The sequence below is a fragment of the Lethenteron reissneri genome, chromosome 64 (assembly GCF_015708825.2).
Source record: "Lethenteron reissneri isolate LAM-NWPU_2019-01 chromosome 64, ASM1570882v1, whole genome shotgun sequence".
Classification (NCBI taxonomy): Eukaryota; Metazoa; Chordata; class Hyperoartia; order Petromyzontiformes; family Petromyzontidae; genus Lethenteron; species Lethenteron reissneri.
In genome coordinates this window covers 8,721,349-8,729,014 of record NC_083842.1, presented here as the reverse complement: position 1 = coordinate 8,729,014, position 7,666 = coordinate 8,721,349, and positions in this window count along the sequence as shown.

The window sequence follows — 7,666 nt, the reverse complement described above, 5'->3', positions numbered from 1 at the left end:
GGTTTTAGGGGCGACGGGCGCAAGTTCTTCCGTCGCCATTGGAGGCCCGCCACTGTCCCGCTCGCGTCCAGAAATATCCCGTACTCGCGTCTGCGGAGGGATAGGAAGAGCTGCAGGTCCCGTGGGTTCTGCGGCTCCGGTCGGCGTCCCACAAGCGGAAGGTCCTCCTCCCTGCGGTGTCACGGCCGGCTTGTCTGTGAAGGGTACGACAGGCGCTCTCGCAAGGTCAGCAGACACAGGCAAGGGCGAGTCGGCAGCAACAGACCCCGGCAAGGCAACTTCGGGAGATGACGCATCCGGCCGTGGGGCAATGTATGGCTTCAACCGGGACGTGTGCACGAACCAACGCCGTGCACCAACCTGAACACGCGCCGACTGTGGGTTGGGAACCTCAATGAGGCGGACCGGACCCTGCCAAGGTCGATGTAATTTAGGAGATGTACCTGGCCGCACCTGTGGGCAATGAAGCCAGGCCAGGTCCCCCTTTTTCCAGGGACACTCCCCCTTTGAACGTCGGGCACACCGCTCATTCCTGGCCTGAGCCTTGGCAGTAGCCATGCGGGCATTTTCCCTCGCCTCAGCGACACGCCGAACGTTGTCCTTAATATACTCAGGAAGAGGCTTAACAGGCCCCCTCGCACCGGTTCCCAACTGGTCATGAATCGGCGGCACGTTCTCACGGCCGTACATAAGGAAAAACGGCGAGTATCCAGTAGCCGCGTGCGGCGTCATGCGATACGCCGAAAGCACCCCAGGGATATGCAAATCCCAATCAGATTGGTTTTCCCCGACTGTATGGCACAGCATGGCGGACAGAGTCCGATTCAACCGTTCCACCATACCATCCGTTTGCGGGTGGTAGGGGGACGTCCGTATCTTTTTAGTTCCAAGAGCCGCACACACCTCCCCCAACAATTTAGACGAAAAGTTACGTCCCTGATCCGTAAGGAGCCTCTCCGGAGCCCCTTTGTCCATTACATACCCAAATAGAAAGGCGTCAGTGATAGACGCCGCTGACTGGTCAGGCAAGGGCCAGGCCATCGGCCAGCGAGAGAGGTACTCCACCCCCACCAGTAAATACTTATTCCCTTTAGCTGATGGCGGAAAGGGTCCCAAAATATCTAACGCCACCAGCTCATTAACCCGAGATACTTTAATCGATTGTATCGGCGGAACATATGGATGTTTAGGCGGCTTACGGCGGGCACAATCGGGACACGCGCGAACGTGACCGACGACATCCGTCGTCATGCCGTGCCAATAATAGTCTCGTTGCAGCGTCAATAGGGTTTTCTGCACCCCCAGGTGTAAAAGTGTGTCACAGTGCAAAGATCTAATCAGCTCATAGCGCAATGACGCGGGCACAACGAGACGCCAGTGTTTCTGTATCCCTTCCCTCCACATCAGTAACCCATCTCGGAGAGCAGTTTCCGAATTACCCCCCGCACCGACTTCCTTACCCGCCCTCTCCGTTCGTTTCCGTAACGACACCAAAGAATCGTCCAACATTTGCTCCCGAATCCACACAGACCTTGGAAGACGCAAAATCCCGTCAGCCGGTCCCCCTTCAACCGGTCCCGGTGTAAGCGGAGGTTCGAGAACATCCACTGCCCGCGCGACAGGCTGAGGGGGGGGCTGAGCCGGTCCACACCTATGCGTCCCCGACGCACACGCACAAGGGGATTGTTGCGGCAACCTGGACAGTGCGTCCGCGTTAGCGTGACGCACACCCTTCCGATGATGAATTTGGAAGGAGAATTCTTGCAACGTGTCCAGCCATCTCGCCAATTGTCCGGATGGCTGGTCCATCTTAAGAGCGTACTGCAAGGCCGCATGGTCCGTTCGGACAATAAACGACCGACCGTACAGATACGGTCGAAATTGGCGGAGAAAATACACAATAGCCAAAAGTTCCCTGCGAGTGACGCAGTAACGAGTTTCCGCGGGAGACAAAACCCGACTCCCGTACGCCACCACACGCTCAACACCACCTTTTGACTGGGACAACACCGCCCCAATCCCGGTGTCACTCGCATCAGTATCCAGAATGAAGGGATGTTCAAAATCCGGATAATCCAACGTCGGCGCAGTAGCCAGTAGATCGCGCAGGCTCCGAAACGCCGCCTCCTCCGGCGGTCCCCACACAAATTTGTGCCCCTTCCCAGTAAGGAGATGCAAAGGCCTGGCGATAGTAGCGAAATTCGGAACAAACCTCCGGTAATATGAGGCGAACCCCAAAAACCGACGCACATCACCCACCGTGGCGGGGGTTGCCCAATCCCGGACACACGCAGTTTTCTCTGGATCCGTGGCCACCCCGTCCGCACTAACAATATGTCCCAAGTATCGAACGGAACGTTGCAGTAGATGACATTTCTTAGGCTTGAATTTCAAATTAGCAGAACGCATTCTGGCAAAAACGGCCTCCAACCGCAATAAATGCTCATCAAATGTGCGGCTGAAGACAATAATATCATCTAAATAAATGAGACATGTCTCCCACTGCAACCCCGTCAATACCAACTCCATCAATCTCTGAAAGGTGGCAGGGGCTGCATTCAACCCCATCGGCAGACAGTTAAATTGGAACAACCCCTGCGGCGTACGGAACGCTGTCTTTTCCCGCGAGGGCTCGTCAAGGGGAAGCTGCCAGAAGCCCGAAGAGAGATCTAGCGTTGAAAAAAACTTAGCCCCTGACAAGGCGTCGAGAGAATCGTCCATACGCGGCAGGGGATACGCATCTGCCACCGACACTTTATTTAACTTCCGAAAATCCACACAAAATCGTAATTTACCATCTTTCTTTTTAACCAACACGACAGGCGCGCCCCACGGGCTATTAGACGGAGATATAATATCCGCTTTCAACATGTCTTCCACTGCCCCTCGAACGTGCTCACGCTCAGCCGGACTCATCCGACGCGAGTTCAAGCGGATAGGGGCCGCGTCCCCCGTTTCGATGTGATGAGAGAGCAGCGAGGTGCGTCCCAAGTCCAAATCGTCCGAGCTAAACACATCGGAATAGCTCGCTAATAATTTATGAATCGCACAACGCTGCTCAGCGGAAAGGGCCGAATTTTCCGCACATAGTTCGGCGATCCAACGATCGTCCACCCCTCCGTCGTGTGAAACACCACCCACCAGCCCCCCGTCCGGAATGTCACTCTGAGCCGTAAACGCCGTAGTGGCGTGTGCCACAACGGTACCAGCCGGCACACACACGCTTTCAGAACTCGCATTTAACACCTGCAAAAACGGGCGTTGATCCGGACGGACAATGGTTTGCGCCCCCACCAGTGCCAATCCGCCCGTAACAGCGGCGGACGGCGACAGCAAAATTCCACAAGCACCCTGCCGACCCGGAACCGGCTTCCGGTATCGTAGGGGAATGAGCATCTGCGAGCCAGGTGGAATATCAACTGAAACTTCCGATAATGCCTGCACCTGGGCAACCGGAGCCGGTCGCCCCCAGGTGGACTGTAAAAACGCCAATTTGCGGCCCCCTGGTAGTTCAATGCAATTTTCATTGATTCTAATTAGAATGGGCATCTTAGCCAAAAAATCCGTGCCCAACAAGCAAGGAACCGCCAGGGACCTCGAAATTAACACAACGCCCGAGGCCGAGACCCCCCCGATAGAAATATTAGCGTCCACCTGTCCCACGATGCCCATACTACCCCCGTTCGCAGCGATGCAGGAAGCGTAAGCCGGCCTCACGGCCCCCGGTGGGATGTTCAAAAGATGGAATATGACATCCGAAATAATGGTCAAGGACGCCCCGGAATCCACCAAAATACGCACGTCCACCCCTTGGATCGACCCCGGTACAGTGGACGAACCTGTAGCGGCCGCGACAACCCGCCGAGCCAACTTACGCCACTGCGTTATCGAGCGACAAGGCGCAGATACTGGCCTCCCATATTTTAGAACATCCGCGTCGCACAACAACGGCGATGAGTGAGGTGTCAGGCCTTGCCGGGTGTCTGGTGCGCACCGACTTGCCTGTGCCGGAGGGTCTTTCTTTGGGACGTCCGCGATCGAGGCCTCCTGCTGGGGCGGCCCCGGAACCCGGGCCCAGCAGTCCCTGGCATAGTGGCCTCGACGGCCGCAGCGGAAACAGTCGACGTCGGGTCGGCGCGCAGCAGGCACCCCGTCCCGACGTGGCCGCGCCGGCGGCGGAGCCCGCGGCCCCGGCTCGCTTCGAGCCGGCCACGAAGTGGAGGCGGCCGACAGCTCCTTTGGGCCGGTCGCATCCGGCACGTACACGGCCTTTGTAGGGTCCCACCCTACGGCCCCCCCATCGACGACAGGACCGCCCGTCCACGCCGTGACTTGTTTCCAGCGGCGGAGATTGAACTGGGCGTCCAAACACTTGGCCGCGGTCCGGGACGTGAGTTTCTCGTGACCGCACGCCGGCATAGGAATGCCCAGATCCCGGGATAACTCCAACATCTTCCCCAAGATGAGAGGTTCCAGCAGGTCAGGTTCCGTCTCCGGGTAAGCGGCCATCGCGAGTTCCAGCACGGCGCCCCTGTACGCTACAGGCGACTCCTCCGGTGCGCGTTGCCGCTGCACGAAGCGGCGATGGGCGTCATCCGGTGGCTCGTACGCGTCCGCCATTTCGTCGAACACTCCACGCAATGTTTTCTTCTTCGCAGCTTTTATAGAGCGAAAAAAACGAACAGACTCATCGTCAAGGAGAGTCGGAAGCACCTCCAGCGCCTCGGCGTCCGTCCACCTTGCCGTTCGTACCGCCGCCAAAAATCGACAAGCGAACGCACTCCAATCGCCCCCGATGGAGAACTCCTTAACAGTTGTAAGGTGACGACTGCGGCTCCTTGGCCTGCTTCCGTCCGTCACCGACTCTTCCGGCGGCAAGTTCAGCAAGGCGTCGCAACGCGGTGTCGCCAAGATGGCGGACGATCCTCGTGGCGGCCCCAAAATGGCGGCTTCCCGCCTTCCGTGGTGCGCCACGCCCAAGATGGCGTCTTCACGCCGCGTGGCCGATGGCGGCGCCATCGAAGACGACCCGGGCTCCTGCCGATCACCACCATCACCTTCCAACGCCGCCCTTGGCGTGACAAGGTCACACAACTCCGTGATGACGGTTTTTAGGGTCGCCAGTTGCTCCGCCATCCGGGTCCATCTTAAATCTTCGTCCTTCAACGCAGATGGGTCGGACGCAGCGGCAACCTCCTCCACACCCGGGCCCTCACGGATCTCTCCCTTCGCCGAAGTGAAGCCGACCTCAGGAGGAAGATCGTCGTCGTCCGATGATGAAGCCGACGCCGGAGATGGGATATTCTTCTTCCTCAGTTGTTTCGCCATGCCGTTTCACTTCTGACTCCAGTGTAATAAAAGGACTCGAACACTTCTTTCTGTCTTCGTGTCTTTATTCAGGTTCACGTCTTTACCCACACGGCACTCTGTTATAACTCCTGTATTTGTAGCCCCCGGCTATTCACTGCTATTATAGCTTCCTCTCCCCTCTGACTCTCTGCTTCATCTACTGTAACCTCCTCCCTGCAGACTCGCTGCTACCCCTATGCAGACTCCCGCTGCTACCCCTATGTGCAGACCCTCTGGCTGTCACTGTATGCAGACCCGCTGCCCACCCTCTCTGTGCAGCCCCGCTGCTGACTGCAGCCTCCTCGCTGCTTCGGGTCGGTCACCGCTGGCCAACGGTGCCGATCCTCGCTCCCCCCGTGTTCGTGGCGATCTCGCCACACCCCGCTTCGCCCTTCGTGGCCTTCCTCTGTTCCTTGTTCCCCGTCACTCCCCTTGCTCTTCCGGTTCCCCTCCTTCTATACTCAACCCCTCTGCCCCCCACGTGACCTAACTCCTCCCCCCCTGACGGCACCTCAGAAGGGCCGTTTACAACCGCATTACAGATGTTAAACTGCGACCCTCAACAGGGGCAAACCATTGTGTACCTGTGTAAAACAATAATTTGGTGGTGCTGCTGCGTTGACATTGGTGCACAACCACAATTGATAAAATTCGTCACAATGCCTTAAAACATCGGTGATTCTGGAAATGGCCCTTCTACATAGCAGGCCAGAGAGATAGAGTTCATAATGATCATACTCTCTGGTTCTTTCGGTAAAGTCACGTAGGTATAAAATAAAATAAATCACGACGTTTCGGGCGCAACACAAGCGTCCGTCATCAGGTGGGAAAGCGTGGTCTGCTGCTGAGGCAGACTTTTTAAAAGGTTTGAAATGGGTGTAGCTCAAGGTGTCATAAAGAAGTGGGCGGGGCTCGTGATGTTAATGTGATTAATTAGCATGTAATTGTTAGATCGGAGAGTGGCCTCCTCGACGAAGGCACGGAAGTGGCTATGTTAATGTGAGAGATTAGCATGATGTTAATGTGAGAAATTAGAGGGCACGGAAGTGGCTATGTTAATGTGAGAGATTAGCATGTTACTGGTAGTAACCTCCTGGTTACACCAGCCACAGGGGATCATTCTGTCCGTCCGTCGTGCATCCAAAAATGGGAGGGGTGGGGCTGGGTGGAGAGGGGCTGGGTGGGGAGGGAGGGGCTGGGTGGGGAGGGAGGGGCTGGGTGGGAAGGGGCTGGGTGGGAAGGGTTGGGAGGGGCTGGGTGGGGAGGGGCTGGGTGGGGCTGGGTGGGGAGGGGAGGGTGGGGAGGGTGAGACTGGGTGGAGAGGGGAGTGTGGGGAGAGGCTGGGTGGGGAGGGTGGGGAGGGGCTGGGTGGGGAGGGGCTGGGTGGGGAGGGAGGGGCTGGGTGGAGAGGGGAGGGTGGGGAGAGGCTGGGTGGGGAGGGTGGGGAGGGGCTGGGTGGGGAGGGTGGGGCTGGGTGGGGGGTGGGAGGGGTGGGGCTGGGTGGGGAGGGTGGGGAGGTGCTGGGTGGGGCTGGGTGGGGAGGGGCTGGGTGGGACTGGGTGGGGGGTGGGAGGGGTGGGGCTTGGTGGGGAGGGGCTGGTCACCCCGTGGTGCCCTTATAAAACTCAACGTTTAACCTACTCACGCCGGCTTGTCCCCGCCCTCACAGTCGGCCATATTTGCGGAATACACCACGCCGCTGTTGACCCTGTGTGCTTGGTGGTGGGGGTTTGAGGGGGCAACGCTCTATCCCCGTACAGATGGAAGCAGATGGCGATTTGTCCACTTGCTGTGCACCGCCTTCTCCTGGTGAGCCCAGGGTATGGCTCCTCGACAGCCACAGAAAAGGGATGTTCACTATTTTTAAATCCTTTATATTAAGTTCGCTTGCTTGCGTGCTTGCGTGCTTGTGTGTTTGCTTGCTTGCTTACGACCGTGCAAATCTTTCGGTCGTTTTTTAACCCACTTCCCGTGATCCAATCGAGCTCACATTTTGCACACAGACTCGTTGTGCGTGACAATTAATTTTCGTGAAAAAAAATTCCCAAAATTTTACACTGTTTAGGGAAAACAAATTAAATATTTAATTACCAATTGCTTAATACTGGCAGACAATCATCTGACCCATAGGTGGCAGCCATCTCAAGCCAGAGGACGAGAAGACTCTAGCCGCCACGCATATAAAGGATTTATAGTGAAAAACTTTGTTTTTACGGGTTTACTTGTTGTGTGATCCACCAACGACCTCCACGGTAATGGATATCATCCCCGTCTCAAAGAGGCTATGAAACCGGCCACCTGAGCTTGATTCCCGCTC